Below are 18,610 nucleotides of genomic sequence, written 5' to 3' on the forward strand. Positions count from 1 at the left end.
CGCCTCTTTTTAACGCCTGGGTCAGGGCAGGCGTTAAGGGACCTGTGGGCTCAAAATGAGCCCACAGCTGCCCTCCCATGCCCCCAGGGACCCCCCCTCCCACCCTTGCCCACCCCAGGAGGACACCCAAGGCTGGAGGGACCCACCCCAGGGACATTCAGGTAAGTTCAGGTAATTATAATTTTTTTTTTTTTTATATATTTTTTTGGCATAGGGGGGCCTGATCTGTGCCCCCCTACATGCCACAATGCCTAATGACCATGCCCAGGGGACATAAGTCCCCTGGGCATGGCCATTGGGCAAGGGGGCATGACTCCTGTCTTTACTAAGACAGGAGTCATGTAAATGGCGTCTGGGCGTCGTTAAAAATGGCGCAAATCGGGTGGAGGCGATTTTTTGCGTCAACCTGACTTGCTCCATTTTTAAGACGCCCTAGCGCCATTTTTCCCAACGCCGGCGCTGCCTGGTGTACGTGGTTTTTTTCCACGCACACCAGGCTGCGCCGGTCTGCTTGCGCCAGCTAACGCCATTCAATAAATACGGCGCCCGCATGGCGCTTCAGAATGGCGTTAGCCGGCGCAAAAATTTTTGACGCTAAACTGCGTTAGCGCAGTTTAGCGTCAAAAAGTATAAATACGGGCCTTAATTTACAGGCCCTGGGCACATGCAGTGCATTTGTCTAGGGACTTACAAGTAAATTAAATAACTCCATTGGGTATGAGCCAATGTCACCATGTTTTAAGGCGAGAGTAGATGTACTTTAGCACTGGTTAGCAGTAGTAAAGTGCACAGAGTCCTAAAGCCAGCAAAAATGAGGTCAGAAAAATTGGAGGAGAAAGGCAAAAGGTTTGGGGGTGACCCTGCAGAAAGGCCATTTCCAACACAAGGGTATAATTTACTAGAGTCTTAAAAGAGAGGCTAAAGTGCCAATATATAGTACAGTTTGAGGGAAAGGGATCTGGCCCTGGGAACCTGTTTAGGAGTGTCAAAGGGCACTTATAGTTCGAAATCACATCATTTTCCAGGAAAAATATTTGGGGATAACCATGTCTAAAGATACCCTTTCTCACACTGACCTAGACGTCTCCCAATTAGATTTGTTGCCACAGACAATGGGAATATCACAGTCAAGGCCATGGCAGACAATGGCTATTTAAAGGTCCTGTGTTTCGGCGCACTCCATCAACCTGGTTGCTCAAGTGTTTCCCAAAAAATTAGACATGGTCAGCAACATACTGATCACCTGAAGAGAAATCTGTACTAATTTCAGCCATTCTTTTAAAGCCTGGAAGCAGTTCAGCATACTAATAGAGTAGCAGTTAAAGCCCTCATACAGAAGGTGCCACGTTGGAACTCAACCTATTATATGTCGCAGCGTATGTTTGAGCAGTAGACAGATCAATGACTATGTCATTCAAAGAGGAGGGGATGCAATTGGGGTGCTATCATTATAGATGCAGACAAATGGGGTCTAGTCAAATTACTGACACAGAGGGGGTGATTCTCACCCTGGCGGGCGGCGGAGGCCGCCCGCCAGAGTTCCCCCCTCCAAAATACCGCTCCGCGGTCGAAAGACCGCTGAGGGTATTTTGGGTTTTGCACTGGGCTGGCGGGTGACCGCCAAAAGGCCGCCCGCCAGCCCAGTGCAAAACACCCTTCCCACGAGGACGCCGGCTCAGAATTGAGCCGGCGGAGTGGGAAGGTGCAACGGGTGCCGTTGCACCCGTCGCGAATTTCAGTGTCTGCAAAGCAGACACTGAAATTCTTTTTGGGGCCCTCTTACGGGGGCCCCTGCAGTGCCCATGCCATTGGCATGGGCACTGCAGGGGCCCCCAGGGGCCCCGCGACACCCCATACCGCCATCCTGTTCCTGGCAGGAGAACATCCAGGAACAGGATGGCGGTATGGGGTGTCAGAATCCTCCTGACCGCGGCCGAACCGCCGCGGTCAGAATGCCCAGCGGGGCACCGCCAGCCTGTTGGCGGTGCCCCCGTCATTCCGCCAGGGTTAGAATGACCCCCAGAGCTCCTTCCTTTTGAGGTTTTCACATGGGAATTCAGCAAGGAGGACAGTAAAAAGGGCCAAGCTATCCCATTGTTGCATCTGCTACAAAAACAACTGAAGAAGGTGTCTGAAAGTTTGCACTCCGAAGTGTGAATGAAAACCCAGAAGATCATGCTTTGGTTGAGAGCTTAAGCTCTTGTTTGATCTGTAATGTAAGGCTGCAAAATTACATTATCTCATTCAAAGAGTACACCTGTGCCACCATATCTGATCCACACAACAAAAACATTCTTGCCACTTTCATTACTTTATCTGAGCGTGATGTTTTAATAGGTGGATTGTTGAGCAAGCCAAATACATTGAGTAAGAACTGCTGGAACATAGAGTCCCACTCTGGAGTTCTAGGGTGCGGCCTTCAACTTCCAGAGGAGAGAGTCTTGTCTCACAGCAGCCAACAGCAACAATAAGTACACTGGCAGCAACAGAAGAATTAGACCCAACCTCTGCATTGGATAGGCTTCAAGTGGCAGGTTTTAAGTCCAGTGCTGAGGAAGGCAAAAGAGGTAGGGCAAGTGGCAGCAACAATGACTAGTCAGATGATGTTCCAGGAGTATTTGGATGACCCAAAAGAGGTGTATGTGGATCAGAATGTGTTGGTGTATTGCTGTAGGAAGATGCACCATTGGCCAGAGCTCAGCAGGCTCTGCAATAAAGTATCTCTCTTGTCCTGTGGCCCCTGTGTCTGCTGAGCATGTGTTCGGTCCATCTGGTGCAGTTGTTACAGTGAAAACGACTAGTCTCTCGCCTCAAAACAAGGAGCGATTGACAATGATCAAAATGAACCAACATTTCACACTACCTGATTACACCATTCCCAAGGAGCAGGAGGATGATTAGTCAGAATCAAGGGCTAGATGTACCAAGAAATGGGTTTGCGACTTGCAAATTGCGAGTCGCAAACCCATATGCAGGATGGTGTCCCTGACACTATCTGCGAATCGCAAGGGGGTTGCAAAGACCCACCTCATTAATATTAATGATGTGGGTCGCAATTTGCGACCCCTTTGCGAGTCGCAGCACTCACAGGGATGGTGGCCTGCTGCTTTTCCTTAAAGAAAAACGAGTTGCAATACACTCAAAAAAATGAAACGTTTTTGTTTCATTTTTTCAGGGCAGGCAGTGGTCCATAGGACCACTGCCTGCCCTGAAAAAATGTTTTTAGGGCCCTTCCCTTTTGCAAATGGGTTAGCACCCATTTGATTTGGGCGCTAACTGCAAATTGCTTTGCGACCGCTTTCGCGGTCACAAAGCAATTCTACATCGCAATGCGAATCGCAAATAGGAAGGAGAACACCCCTTCCTATTTGCGAGTCACATTCCCATTTTGCGAGTCAGTAACCAGGTTACCGACTCGCAAAATGGGAATGAGCATCACAATGCACGTTTTGCATTGGGCAAAACGCTTCCTACATCTGGCCCCAAGTGTGTTAGCTGACCAACATTTGGGTGGACCTCCTGAGTTTGAGGACAAACTCTTCAGAACTTTGTTTCAAAAGAAAAGAGCTAGTAGAAGATTCTGTGTTTTCAGATTTAATTTTATGCTGCCTCACCATTTTCTAGTCATATATATGGCTGGATTGGAATTGGACCAGTGTGCGGCAAAGAAGCCTCCACGACAATACCTTCATGACATTGAAAAAAATGATGCCTCCCTTGCATGCCTATCATCTTTCTGCATTACTTTGCAGAGCTACCCCGAAAGATCATTCATTTACAAGAGAGCCAATACCAAATTCCAATGTGTTGACTGCATCAACGATACAATTGTGTACTTATTCTACCTGTGCTTGGATAGATAGAGGTAACTATAACTAAGTACAACTATTGCAACAATAAGTGAGTGAGGATTCATGATTTATGTGGTGGCAGACAGTGAGGGAGCATGTTCAATTAAATAGTAAACTTGATTTTGGTGAATTGCAATGTTTGGTCCCTCCTGGGTGATCGATTTTCCTGAAGGTGATTGGATTTTGGAAACTTACTAAGCTAAAATGTTCTGGTACGGTCTACTGATTTTTTCAGGTTCTTCAGACACCAGACCAATCACTTTAGTTACAAACATAAATCTATATAACATAAGGCAACTCAGTTTCCGTACTTGTTCTTAAAGCACAGTGCACTACAAGTCTATCTTATTTGTGTCAGGACTGGAACAGAGTTACTCAGAGTCAGGATGAGGATGGAAGGACTCAGAGTGGGACTACCTCATCAACAACAGCTACAAGGGAGTTATCGGATTCAAATCGAAACCATGACTCTGAGGCCTAGTACTCAGCTACGTGGAATGGAGAGAGACTCTTTGATTTGAGAAATGCTGATGAGTTTGAGCCTTTCACTGGTGGCAAAAGAGAAACTCTGAATCCTCTTGGCAGTTTTTTGCTCTGCCTCCGAGTCTTCTTGGTATACCCCTCATGAACCTTACCTTCATTCTGTTCTTCTCCTTGACTGTTCAATATGGTTTTTGTTTTACAATCCGCAGGCCTTCTTCTCGCGTACCCAAATGAAAGGCGAAAGATGAGCTCAACACTCCGGCTTACATACCGGACCGGTTTAGAGACAGGTGCCCAAGAGTGACAAACATTCTGAGGAGAATGTAGATTCACTGCCCAATTTGGCAATATAGTACAATTTTTTTAACAATCACATTTTTTGGAACTGGGTGGGTTCAATTCCCTCCTTCGTTTCAAAACTAAATGAGAGAACATTTAGATAATACCTCGGGTCTCTGGGGTGGAAGTACAGTTTGCAATCCATTTAATTGAATTGTGTCATACTCATTCCTTCATTCATTTCCTTCCACAACTGATTGAGGATGATGATGTGTTGCCCATTGCCCTAATGAATACTGTTGTTGTTTACTTTTTGTCACACCTTTCACCAAATCCCCTTTCCCAACCACTGTCAAAACCCTAGCCCTCTTTTCCCAGGCAGTGTGATTGTTTGAGGTGTGGCTTGAGTTCCTTTACATCAAATACATCCCACACTTGGTGGGGCAGATGTGGTTAAATGTGATACCAACTCACAGAGGCATCTTCTGTTACGTGAGCAATAGCCTAGGCTAGTTCCACTTACCTAACCAACTAAGATTGAAGGTCATTCCTCAAAGTCAACACATCATCATTCAAGCATTTGTTATACGTCAATAAGCTGCTTAACCTTGAGAGTCTGATTACATTTTTCATGACATGAGGATTTCATAACTTTGGTTTACAAATTCCGTGCTTACCATTGCTTAGAATAATTTACTATTGCTAGTTTGTGATATGAGGTATACTTTGATGTGTCTTGGTGGTATTAGTCAGTCCTCATTCTTTCTAAAGCTAGAATATAGATGTATATGTATAACCTACTATCTCTCTGTTTTTATTTCAATTTAGTTGCCTGTGATCCTTTTGATTAATCTTACAGTTGAAGATCAGATCACCTAGGTGGGAGTGGGACCTCGCTGTGACGCCTTCTCTGTTAGACCACTATCAGTACCACAAAGGAGGCACCTTGGGAAACCCTTCAGTAAGGTGTTAGAACTTGAAAGATTGACAGAGGAAGCAGCCACCAGCCATCACATTGTCTTTTCAGGTAAGAGAAGTGTGTTGTGAAGTGAACTACTTTACTTAGTATGTAACTAACGTATACTGCAGTTGAGATAAGACTTATACTGCAGTTGAGATAAGTGCTTGTTTGTTTATCTATGTCTCTGTAGGTAACAAAGGGAATGGCAGCATACCCTCCTAACTGGTATACACTTAGGGAAATATAGATTAAAAATACAGGCTTAGCAAAAAGGCATCAGTGCAAAGGTAAGGGTAAAACACAAAAACACTTCAGACATAGGCCCTCATTCCAACCCTGGCGGTCATAGACCGCCAGGGTGGCTGATGACGGAAGCACCGCCAACAGGCTGGCGGTGCTTCAAACGTCATTGCGACCGCGGCGGTACAGCCGCGGTTGCCCACCGGATTAACCCCGGCTGGGAGAATCCTCCATGGCGGCGCTGCAAGCAGCGCCGCCATGGGGATTCTGACCCACTTCCCGCCAGCCTGTTTCTGGCGGTTTTCACCGCCAGGAACAGGATGGCGGGAACGGGTGTCCTGGGGCCCCCTAACAGGGCCCCATGAAGCTTTTCACTGTCTGCTTAGCAGACAGTGAAAAGCGCGACGGGTGCAACTGCACCCGTCGCACACCTGCAACACCGCCGGCTCCATTCGGAGCCGGCTTCAGTGTTGCAGGGCTCTTTCCCGCTGGGCCGGCGGGCGCTATATTGGCTAGCGCCCGCCGGCCCAGCGGGAAAGTCAGAATGGCCCCAGCGGTCTTCCGACCGCGGAGCGGCCATATAGCGGGCTCGGAATGACCCCCATAAAGTGAATTGAAAAAATTTCCCCTTTAGTAACATATAAAAATATAAATGAATAATAAACTGTAAAACCCACCCTTTCTAGCCACAACAGGTCCACCCTCTCCCATTTCCGCAACCAATGTCCAAACTAAATGTCCATATTCAATGTCCAAAAACACCTTTACCAAACTCCCACCATCTCCACCCACAAAAACTCCCTCCCTCCAAAAAAAATAAATGATAAAAGGACTAATAGAGGGAATTTTTAATGAGGGTCTCAAGATCTATGATGCATCCTTTGAGGTGTGCAATCCAACAGTTCACTTGGGCCAGCTCACGCAGCATGCTCTGATAGTACATCTGGTCTGAAAGGAGGCGGCATGGGGACAGGCAGCTCCAGTCAGGTGATGACACTGCTGTGGCCTGGAGGTGTAGCCGGTTGGTTGGTGGAACTGGGCCCAGGTCTAGGAGCAGGGGCAGGAGCCAGGCTCTGCTCATCCATCAGCAACCAGAAATGTTGCTTGGTAGCCTCCAGCCTCTGCAGCCAGAGCTGGGCTGTGATCTCCCACTGGGTCGGTGGTAGAAGTGGGCCAGCAGGTCCTTTCTTCAAGAAAGAAAAAAAGAAAAAAAGACAAATTGTAAAGAATGTTCTGTGTAAATTTTTAAATTACATAGAGGCACAGTATAAGTTCATTCCTGCTTGTTCCCTAGGGACATCTGAATTTTTGAAAATGTGATGATGTTGAAGGTCTGTCACAGGGACGGACATGACACAACACATTCCTCTGAAAACCGCTGACTGGCTGAAAGGAGGCAGCATAATTTGAAAAAACAGTGTTTTTTCTGAGAAAGGATTTCCTAAATTTTTTTACGACAGAGACACTTTGTATGGGGGAAAAAAAAAAAAACTCTGTTTAATGAGTGAAGGATCATCCACTATGGAGTTCAAGTATCCTATTGTTGTGCTAAAGGACTGGAAGCATGCTAGCTAGTGTATCTTGTACACTACAAATTTGCTACTGCAGCTGCAATAGACAAATAATTATCTTTCACTCCAATGGCCCTTTTCTTCTTCAAATGCCTTTAACCCCTTAGCTGCTGGGCCTTTTCCCCCCCAGTGCTGAGCCCTTGGGGTAGTTCGCGCTTAGGGCTTCATAACTTTTTGTCCACTTTTTGTCCACATAAGCTAACCACGCCAAATTTGCGTCCTTTTTTTCCAACATCCTAGGGATTCTAATGGTACTCAGAGTTGGTGGTTTCTCCTGGAGGAGACCAAGAAAATAGCCAAAATACAGTGAAAATTTAGTTTTTTCCATAAAAATGGGAAAAAAGGGCTGCCGAAGAAGGCTTGTGTTTTTTTCCCTGAAAATGCCATCAACAAAGGGTTTCTGGTGCTGAAATCACTATCTTCCCACCTTTCAGGAACGGGCAGACTTGAATCAGAAAACCAAATTTTTCAACACAAATTTGGCATTTTACTGGGACATACCCCATTTCTACTATATTTGGTGCTTTCAGCCTCCTTCCAGTTAGTGACAGGAATGGGTGTGAAACCAATGCTGGATCCCGGAATGCTAAACATTTCTGAAAACTAGACAAAATTCTGAATTCAGCAAGGGGTCATTTGTGTAGATCCTACAAGGTTTTCCTACAGAAAATAACAACTGAAATAAAAAAATATTGAAATTGAGCTGAAAACAACAGCCATTTTTCTTTATGTTTTACTCTGTAACTTTTTCCTGCGATGTCAGATTTCTGAAAGCAATATACAGTTTTGTCTGCTGGACTCTTCTGGTTGCGGGGATATAAAGGGCTTGTAGGTTCATCAAGAACCCTAGGTACCCAGAGCCAATAAATGAGCTGCACCCTGCAGTTGGTTTTCATTCTATACTGGGTATACAGCAATTCATTTGCTGAAATATGAAGAGTGAAAAAGAGGTATCAAGAAAACCTTTGCATTTCCAAAATGGGATCAAGATAAGGTTTTGAGAAGCAGTGGTTATTTGCACATCGCTGAATTCCGAGGTGCCCATACTAGCATGTGAATTGCAGGGCATTTCTCAAATAGACGTCTTTTTTACACACTCTCTTATATTTGGAAGGAAAAAATGTAGAGAAAGATAAGGGGCAATAACACTTGTTTTGCTATTCTGTGTTCCCCCAAGTCTCCCGATAAAAATGATACCTCATTTGTGTGGGTAGGCCTAGTGCCCGCGACAGGAAATGGCCCAAAACACAACATGGACACATCCTATTTTTTTTATAGAAAACACAGCTGTTTTTTCCAAAGTGCCTACCTGTAGATTTTGGCCTCTAGCTCAGCCGGCACATAGGGAAACCTACCAAACCTGTGAATTTCTGAAAACTAGAGACCTAGGGGAATCCAAGGAGGGGTGACTTGCGGGGCTCGGACCAGGTTCTGTTACCCAGAATCCTTTGCAAACCTCAAAAAGTGGCTAAAAAAACAAGTTTTCCTCACATTTCGGTGACAGAAAGTTCTGGAATCTGAGAGGAGCCACAAATTTCCTTCCACCCGGCGTTCCCCCAAGTCTCCCGATAAAAATGATACCTCACTTGTGTGGGTAGGCCTAGCGCCCGCGACAGGAAACGCCCCAAAGCGCAACGTGGACACATCCAAATTTTTGGAAGAAAACAGAGGTGTTTTTTGAGAAGTGCCTACCTGTAGATTTTGGCCTCTAGCTCAGCCGGCACCTAGGGAAACCTACCAAACCTGTGCATTTCTGAAAACTAGAGACCTAGGGGAATCCAAGGAGGGGTGACTCGCGGGGCTCGGACCAGGTTCTGTTACCCAGAATCTTTTGCAAACCTCAAAAAGTGGCTAAAAAAACAAGTTTTCCTCACATTTTCGGTGACAGAAAGTTCTGGAATCTGATAGGAGCCACAAATTTTCTTCCACCCGGCGTTCCCCCAAGTCTCCCGATAAAAATGATACCTCACTTGTGTGGGTAGGCCTAGCGCCCGCGTCAGGAAACGCCCCAAAGCGCAACGTGGACACATCCAAATTTTTGGAAGAAAACAGAGGTGTTTTTTGAGAAGTGCCTACCTGTAGATTTTGGCCTCTAGCTCAGCCGGCACCTAGTGAAACCTACCAAACCTGTGCATTTCTGAAACCTAGAGACCTAGGGGAATCCAAGGAGGGGTGACTCGCGGGGCTCGGACCAGGTTCTGTTACCCAGAATCCTTTGCAAACCTCAAAAAGTGGCTAAAAAAACAAGTTTTCCTCACATTTCGGTGACAGAAAGTTCTGGAATCTGAGATGAGCCACAAATTTTCTTCCACCCAGCGTTCCCCCAAGTCTCCCGATAAAAATGATACCTCACTTGCGTGGGTAGGCCTAGCGCCCGCGACAGGAAACGCCCCAAAGCGCAACGTGGACACATCCACATTTTTGGAAGAAAACAGAGGTGTTTTTTGAGAAGTGCCTACCTGTAGATTTTGGCCTCTAGCTCATCCGGCACATAGGGAAACCTACCAAACCTGTGCATTTCTGAAAACTAGAGACCTAGGGGAATCCAAGGAGGGGTGACTTGCGGGGATCGGACCAGGTTCTGTTACCCAGAATCCTTTGCAAACCTCAAAAAGTGGCTAAAAAAACAAGTTTTCCTCACATTTCGGTGACAGAAAGTTCTGGAATCTGAGAGGAGCCACAAATTTCCTTCCACCCGGCGTTCCCCCAAGTCTCCCAATAAAAATGATACCTCACGTGTGTGGGTAGGCCTAGCGCCCGCGACAGGAAACGCCCCAAAGCGCAACGTGGACACATTCAAATTTTTGGAAGAAAACAGAGGTGTTTTTTGAGAAGTGCCTACCTGTAGATTTTGGCCTCTAGCTCAGCCGGCACCTAGGGAAACCTACCAAACCTGTGCATTTCTGAAAACTAGAGACCTAGGGAATCCAAGGAGGGGTGACTTGCGGGGCTCGGACCAGGTTCTGTTACCCAGAATCCTTTGCAAATCTCAAAAAGTGGCTAAAAAAACAAGTTTTCCTCACATTTCGGTGACAGAAAGTTCTGGAATCTGAGAGGAGCCACAAATTTCCTTCCACCCGGCGTTCCCCTAAGTCTCCCGATAAAAATGATACCTCACTTGTGTGGGTAGGCCTAGCGCCCGCGACAGGAAATGCCCCAAAACAGAACGTGGACACATCACATTTTTTCATAGAAAACAGTGCCTACCTGTGGATTTTGGCCTCTAGCTCAGCCGGCACCTGGGGAAACCTAGCAAACCAGCACATTTTTGAAAACTAGAAACCCAGGGGAATCCAAGATGAGGTGACTTGTGGGGCTCGGACCAGGTTCTGTTACCCAGAATCCTTTGCAAACCTCAAAATGTGGCTAAAATACCATGTTTTCCTCACATTTCGGTGACAGAAAGTTCTGGAATCTGAGAGGAGCCACAAATTTCCTTCCACCCAGCGTTCCCCCAAGTCTCCCGATAAATATGATACCTCACTTGTGTGGTTAGGCCTGGTGCCTGCGACAGGAATAGATCACACAACGGTCAATGTTGGTCCTTACGTGAGGCAGCTGTTGACCCTGGGGTGATCCATTCCTGACACAGGCACTAGGTGTAGGCACTCAAGTGGGGTAGTGTTTTTATCAGGACAGGTGAGGAGTCACTGGGTGGTAGGAATGTTGTGGATCCCAGCATATTCCTGTAGTTTGTGTGACAGAAATGCGAGAAAAATAGAGTTTTTTTTCAACATTTCAGCTTTGCAGGGTATTCTGGGTAAGAAAACTTTGGGGAATCCACACAAGTCACACCTCTGTACACTCCCCCGAATGTCTAGTTTCCAGAAATGTTTGGGTTTAGTGTGTTTCTCTATATGGCCACCGAATCCAGGACCAAAAACACAGGTGCCTGCCTTACAAAACCAGTTTGTTTTGCCATAGACAATTTTGATGTCTCCACAATATGATTTGGGTGGTGGAATTTGGGGCTGAACTAAATTGGTGAGCTCCCAAGAGAGCACTCTCTCTCTGCTTGCCGCCGCATTCACCTGCTCTCTGGGTTGGCCTAACCCACTATTACCCAGTTGCACAAACAGCTTGCGAAGGGACAGCAGGACTGTCCTCATCACCTCCCTCATAATGTACTGGAAGAGGAGTTTTCGAATGGGACTCCTCTAACTGAAAAATCACTCCCAGAGTCTGCGCCTTTGTCCTATCCCTCAGATGCTGTCTCAGTATCTGATGTCTCAGTCTCTGATCCTATGTCAGAGCGGTCCTCTATAACCCGAGTGCAGGCAGCCGTCATCCATCAAGATGCCATCTCTGCTATTGGCTAAACTGTTGCTCTAAAACACTAGCCTACGTAGACAGTCACAAAATCGATGGTGTGTGTGAGATACGTGCAACAGTAGAGGCCACCTTACCTGCGCTTCTTCCCTCAATCAGCACGTACTTTCAAGACACTCAAAAAACACCTTGTCACATACCATTCGTCACAGTCTTTAGCACCTCCTGCGCCCAGTCCAACAATCATTATTGGTGCTCCCACTCCCTCCTCCTCGGATTCCCTCATTACCACCCAGCAAAAGTGCCCTTCATCTCTCCATAGACTTTACTAATGTACTCAGCTATTTACATAAAATACAGATGTGCTCTTTGCAGTAGGCATATAAACCTTCTGCGCTTCTTTATGGCACTAAAACTGCCACTAGACAAGTCGGACCCTTTTCCCCCCAGGGAAACCACACACATATTGACAAAAGTGATGTATATATGACAGCCAACCACCTGAAACTCAACTCAAGCAAAACCGAAATAATCCTCTTTGGCCCACACAAAAACACCTGGGACCCCCCATGGTGGCCCACCACGCTAGGCCCTGCTCCCACCCCCGCCAACTACGCACGCAACCTCAGCATCATCCTAGACTCCTCCCTCTCTATGACCCAACAAATCAACGCTCTTGCCTCCTCATGCTTCAACAAACTCCGTATACTGAAAAACATTCAAATGGATCCCCACAGAGACCAGAAAAACTGTCACTCACGCACTCATCAGCAGCAGGCTTGATTACAGAAACGCCCTCTACGTCGGCACCACTCTAAAACTCAAGTGCAAACTACACGCATCCAGAACTCAGCAGCACGACTCATCCTCAACCTCCGCCGACACGAACACATCTCTCCACACCTCAAATCCCTCCACTGGCTCCCCATTGACAAAAGGATCACCTTCAAGATCCTCATCCTCGCACACAAATCACTCCACAACACAGGCCCTGCCTACCTCAACGAGAGTCACCTTCCACACCCCCACACGAAACGTCCGCTCAGCTGACCTCTCTCTCGCCTCTGTCCCCCGCATCAAACACACCACCACCGGGGGCAGATCCTTCTCCTACATTGCACCCAAAACCTGGAACGCACTCACAACCCACATTCGCAAGACCCAAAACCTACTTCTTTTCAGGAAGGGCCTCAAAACCTGGCTTTTTGAACAGTGAACCTCCTAGCCCCTTTCCCTCCCCCCGTCCCCCCCCCCAGCGCCTTGAGACCCTCACAGGTGAGTAGCGCGCTTTATAAATCTCTTTGATACAGATCTACATATATATATATATATATATATATATATATATATATATCTACATAGATATATCTATAGATATATCCATGTACCTAGATATATCTATCTACATAGATATATATATATAGATATATACATATATTTTTTTTTAGTTGTTGTATGGTTTCCTTGGGGGCCAAAATGGCCCCCAGGGAAACCCTACAACATCTAAAAAAAAAAATGCCCCCACAGGGGGTCACCCTGCCCACGGACGACCCCCTGTCATTTATTTATTTATTATTATTTTTTTTGGAAGAAAAAAAAATCCCCTGGGGGGGGGCGCGATCGCCCAGGGGGCACCTTTTTTTTTTTATAAAAAAAAATTATGCCGGGGGGGGGCGGCCCGTTTTCCGGGGGGGGCCGCCCCCCAAAAGTGAAATCCCTGGTGTCTAGTGGGGTTTCCTGGCCCCCGATCGCAGCTGTGCTGCGATCGGGGGCCAGGAAACCGTTTCAGAAGGCCTCGTAAGAAAGGGGAGACTCTCCCCTTTCTTACGAGGCCTTCTGAAACTGTTTCTGGCCCCCGATCGCAGCTGTGCTTCCACACCCCTGTGCTGTGCTGCGATCGGGGGCCAGAAACAGTTTCAGAAGGCCTCGTAAGAAAGGGGAGAGTCTCCCCTTTCTTACGAGGCCTTTTCAAAATGTTTCCTGGCCCCCCCGATCGCAGCTGTGCTGCGATCGGGGGAGCCAGGAAACCTGAAAGTGTTTCCTGGCCCCCGATCACAGCACAGCTGCGACCGGGGGCCAGGAAACACTTTCAGGAAGGCCTCGTAAGAAAGGGGAGTGTCTCTGCCCGTAATTTTGTAGGCCCATCTGCCCCCAAGGAGGGCAGCAACCACCAATACGGCAGGGATTTTTTTGTTTTGTTTTGTGTTGTGCTGGGGGTGCCCCCTTTGGGAAGGGTCGCCCCCTGAAAGGGGGCACAGAGGTGTTGCCCATTTCTGCCCCCCTTGGGGGCAGATTGGCCAATTTTTTTACGCCCATCTTCCCCCGAGGGGGGCAGGATCCACTTAGGTACCAGGGACAACTTCTAAGTTTCTTGGTGGTGGGGTGTTTGTCAACTGGCAAAGTATTTGTATTTGTGATTATAACAATTTATTTCTTCTTTTTCTTCTAGTTCAACGCTTTTGCTTCCTTTGCTGTGGATCTTTGCGGTTTTGGCAGTAGTTGTCCTGTGGTTTGCATAGTTGCATGTTTTAGGTAAGTGAAAGCAATTTACTCCAAAGGAGTATTGTTGACATGTTTGTAGGTGGTGTACTAAATGCAGTATTGTGTGTTTGACATTGTCCTTAGATTTGAGCACAGTGATGTTTGTGTTGTCATATGTCTAATTTGCTTTTTTCTTTTTAGTGGGATATCATTGGTGATTTTTGTCTGTGCAGAGTAGTTGCTTGGTGAGTAGCTATTTCAGGCAACTGAGTGGTATAGTTTTTTGTAGTACATAACTCTTTGTGATAAAGCTACACTTTGTTTATTACTTATTTTAGTGCTAGTTGTTGTTGGCAATCCATTTGTTGTTAGGATCAAAGTGACCGCTCAGCAGGTTGTTCGCATGCTCTTTGAGTCATCTTCAGACCATGATTACGACACTGACTCTGCATCTGAGGCAGAGGAGGAAGCGGGAGATTCTGGAAGTGTGTTTCCTGTCCGAGAGTATTCTTCTGATGAGGAAGCTACTCTCAGTGCAGATGAAGGGCCTGTGTTAGAGGAGGACATTGATGTGCCAAGAGTGCAGCAGCCTGGGGCTGCAGGGTTTCCCATTGGAAGACCTGACACCTGGATTGCCCCAAACATGGAGCAGCCACAGTTACCTGTATTTACTGGTCTCCCAGGGTGTAGAGTTAATACAGAAAACTTTCTGCCTGTCCATTTCTTTCACTTGTTTATGGACGATGTATTTTTGGAAGAGTTTGTGGAGCAGACAAATGTGTATGCAGAGCAATATTTGCGGGACAACGCTGCCAGACTTAATCAGTCTAGAGCTACTCATTGGGTTCCCACATATCTGGAAGAGATGAAAAGGTTTTTAGGTTTGTCTTTTTTGATGGGGTTGATCAGGAAGCCGTCACTGGCTTCTTATTGGTCTACTAGTCCCTTGATGGCAACTGCTATATTTCCTGCAACTATGACACGTAATCGGTATTTGCTTCTTCTTCGTATGCTGCATTTTGTAGACAATGCTTTAGCCTTGCCACGAGACCACCTGATTGTGACCGCCTTTTTAAGATTAGGCCTGTCCTTGATCATTTTGTGGATCGGTTTTCAGAGGTCTATGTTCCAGGCAAAGAGATAAGTGTGGACGAGTCTTTGGTCCTTTTCAAGGGGCGTTTAGTTTTTAAGCAGTACATTCCTAGTAAGAGGGCACGGTATGGGATTAAATTGTATCTGCTGTCAGAAAGCAGTACAAGATATGTGTATAATTTCCGGGTCTACACTGGTAGGGATTCCAGTATTGACCCTCCTGGTTGTCCGGCCACTTTTGGAGTTAGCGAAAATATTGTGTGGGAACTTGCTAGACGGCTGTTTAACAAAGGTCACCATTTGTACGTAGATAATTTCTACACTGGAGTGCAGTTGTTCAAGGAGTTGTTTAGGGTGGACACTGTTGCTTGTGGCACAATCCGTTCTAACCAGAAAGGCTATCCAAGGGAGCTTGTCTGTAAAAAACTTGAGAGGGGACAGTGCAGTGCCTTGCGGAATAATGAGCTGCTAGCTCTGAAATTTTCAGACAGGAGGGATGTGTACATGCTATCGACCATCCGTGATGAGAGTACTTCCCCTGTGGCTGTTTGGGGTCAGGTTGCGGAAGTGCACAAACCTGTGTGCATTTTGGACTACAATAGGCACATGGGTGGTGTTGATAGAGTAGATCAGAGGTTAGAACCTTACACTGCTCTTCGTAAGTCATATGTGTGGTATAAAAAGTTGGCCCTACATTTATTTCATTTGGCAACTTTTAATGCCTTTATTGTATACAAGGATTGTTCACCCGAGTCAAGGATGACATTTGTTAAATTTCAGGAGTCGGTGATAGAAAGCCTTATTGTGGTGGAACCGGCAAAAGTTCCTAGAGTAGAAGTGGTGGAGGATGTGGCTAGATTGAAAGATCGGCACTTTCCAGATCACATTCCTCCCACTCCCAAAAAAGACATGCCCACAATGGAATGTAGAGTATGTGCCCGGAGATTAATCCGGAGGGAGAGCCGGATGTACTGCCCCGAATGCCCTTCAAAGCCTGGGCTGTGTGTTCCCGGCTGTTACAGAAGTTACCATACCCCAAAAAAATTCTGGGAAATACCTTGAGCGTAAGCTGTCTGTTTTATATTTTCATATGTTTCACGGTTGGCATCTCTGTCATGTATTTAGTTAGAGCTTTTGTGTTTGTAGTTTTGTGCTTATTTTATAATTAGTGGTTTCTTTGTTGTTTATAAACAAAAAAAGTGATGGTGGTGTGCTTGGGGTGGCGCTTGGCTGGCGGTGTGCGTGGGGTGGCGCTTGGCTGGCGGTGTGCGTGGGGTGGCACTTGGCTGGCGGTGTGCTTGGGGTGGCGCTTGGCTGGCGGTGTACTTGGGGTGGCGCTTGGCTGGCTGTGTGCGTGGGGTGGCGCTTGGCTGGCGGTGTGCTTGGGGTGGCGCTTGGCTGGCGGTGTGCTTGGGGTGGCGCTTGGCTGGCGGTGTGCGTGGGGTGGCACTTGGCTGGCAGTGTGCGTGGGGTGGCGCTTGGCTGGCGGTGTGCTAGGGGTGGCGCTTGGCTGGCTGTGTGCGTGGGGTGGCGCTTGGCTGGCGGTGTGCTTGGGGTGGCGCTTGGCTGGCGGTATGCGTGGGGTGGCGCTTGGCTGGCGGTGTGCTTGGGGTGGCGCTTGGCTGGCGGTGTGCGTGGGGTGGCGCTTGGCTGGCGGTGTGCGTGGGGTGGCGCTTGGCTGGCGGTGCCAGCCAAACGGCAGTCCACACTCCCATCAGCTAGTGTGATTCTTGTATCAGGCATGTGGGCGTATGTAAGTGATGGCCCTTGAGTGACGCGGTCTATCGATGTGAGTGTTGTAATGTGCTGGGCCCGTGGCTGGCGGTGTGAATGGTCTTGTGCGTGTCATGTATGAAAGGTGTGTGAATGGACTGTAAAGCGGTTGGTGCCTTGTCGCAGCTTTACAGCTCACGAGCTGTGAGTCATTGGTTCACTTTTTTGCCTTTCAGTTATTAGCAGTGCATTTCATTTTCGTGAAATCTCTTGTTAATAAAATTTGATCCACTGAACCATCACTCACCCTCGTGCCAAATCCAACCAGTATGTGTTGTAAAAAATGGCAAAACCTGCTCCGCTGTAATCAGGCGTCGCAGCACACCTGTGACACGCTAGGTACCGCGGGTGGGACCCCGATGATGAAGCATGCCACCAACTTGGTTGGTGGGTGAGGGGTCTTCTTCACATAACCTAAGTGTGTTTCTTTTCACAATTTTAGTGTTTGGCACATCACGACGTATGTGCACACATCAAAGTGATATATTCCAAAAATACCTGTGTTTGGGGGGAGGGCCCATCTATGTTTTTGGTCCTGGGTGCGGCCTTCATCTAGGGAAACCTACAAAACCCAGAAACTTTTTAAAACTAGGCACCCCAAGGAGTCCAGGGAGGTGTGGCTTGCGTGGCTCCCCCAACATTTTCTTACCCAGACTCCTCTGTAAACCTCAAAATTTGCATAAAAAAGCATATTTTCCTGATCTTTCCTAGTAGGATCACCGCTCCAGCACAAAATTCCTACTTCCCAGTTTTCCCCTCAGTCTCCCAAGTAAAATGACACCTCACTTATGTGGGTCCCCAAAGCAGAGTCCGTCTAAAGATGTATAAAAGAATATGGCCTTATAAACTTGCTGTGCTATCCCTTCTATCCCTTCAGGTTTTGGGCCTTATTCTGTTGCAGGCACCTGGCCCACCCACACAAGTGAGGTATCACTTTTATCGGGAGACTTGGGGGAACGCTGGGTGGAAGGAAATTTGTGGCTCCTCTCAGATTCCAGAACTTTCTGCCACAGAAATGTGAGGAACATGTGTTTTTTTAGCCACATTTTGAGGTTTGCAAAGGATTCTGGGTAACAGAACCTGGTTCGAGCCCCGCAAGTCACCCCTCCTTGGATTCCCCTAGGTCTCTAGTTTTCAGAAATGCACAGGTTTGGTAGGTTTCCCTAGGTGCCGGCTGAGCTACATGCCAAAATCCACAGGTAGGCACTGTTTTCTTTCAAAAAATGGGATGTGTCCACGTTGCGTTTTGGGGCGTTTCCTGTCGCGGGCGCTAGGCCTACCCACGCAAGTGAGGTATCATTTTTATCGGGAGACTTGGGGGAACGCTGGGTGGAAGGAAATTTGTGGCTCCTCTCAGATTCCAGAACTTTCTGCCACAGAAATGTGAGGAACATGTGTTTTTTTAGCCAAATTTTGAGGTTTGCAAAGGATTCTGGGTAACAGAACCTGGTCCGAGCCCCGCAAGTCACCCCATCTTGGATTCCCCTAGGTCTCTAGTTTTCAGAAATGCACAGGTTTGGTAGGTTTCCCTAGGTGCCGGCTGAGCTAGAAGCCAAAATCTACAGGTAGGCACTTCGCAAAAAACACCTCTGTTTTCTTCCAAATTTTTG

Source organism: Pleurodeles waltl, chromosome 4_1 (genome assembly GCF_031143425.1).
Source record: "Pleurodeles waltl isolate 20211129_DDA chromosome 4_1, aPleWal1.hap1.20221129, whole genome shotgun sequence".
Classification (NCBI taxonomy): domain Eukaryota; kingdom Metazoa; phylum Chordata; class Amphibia; order Caudata; family Salamandridae; genus Pleurodeles; species Pleurodeles waltl.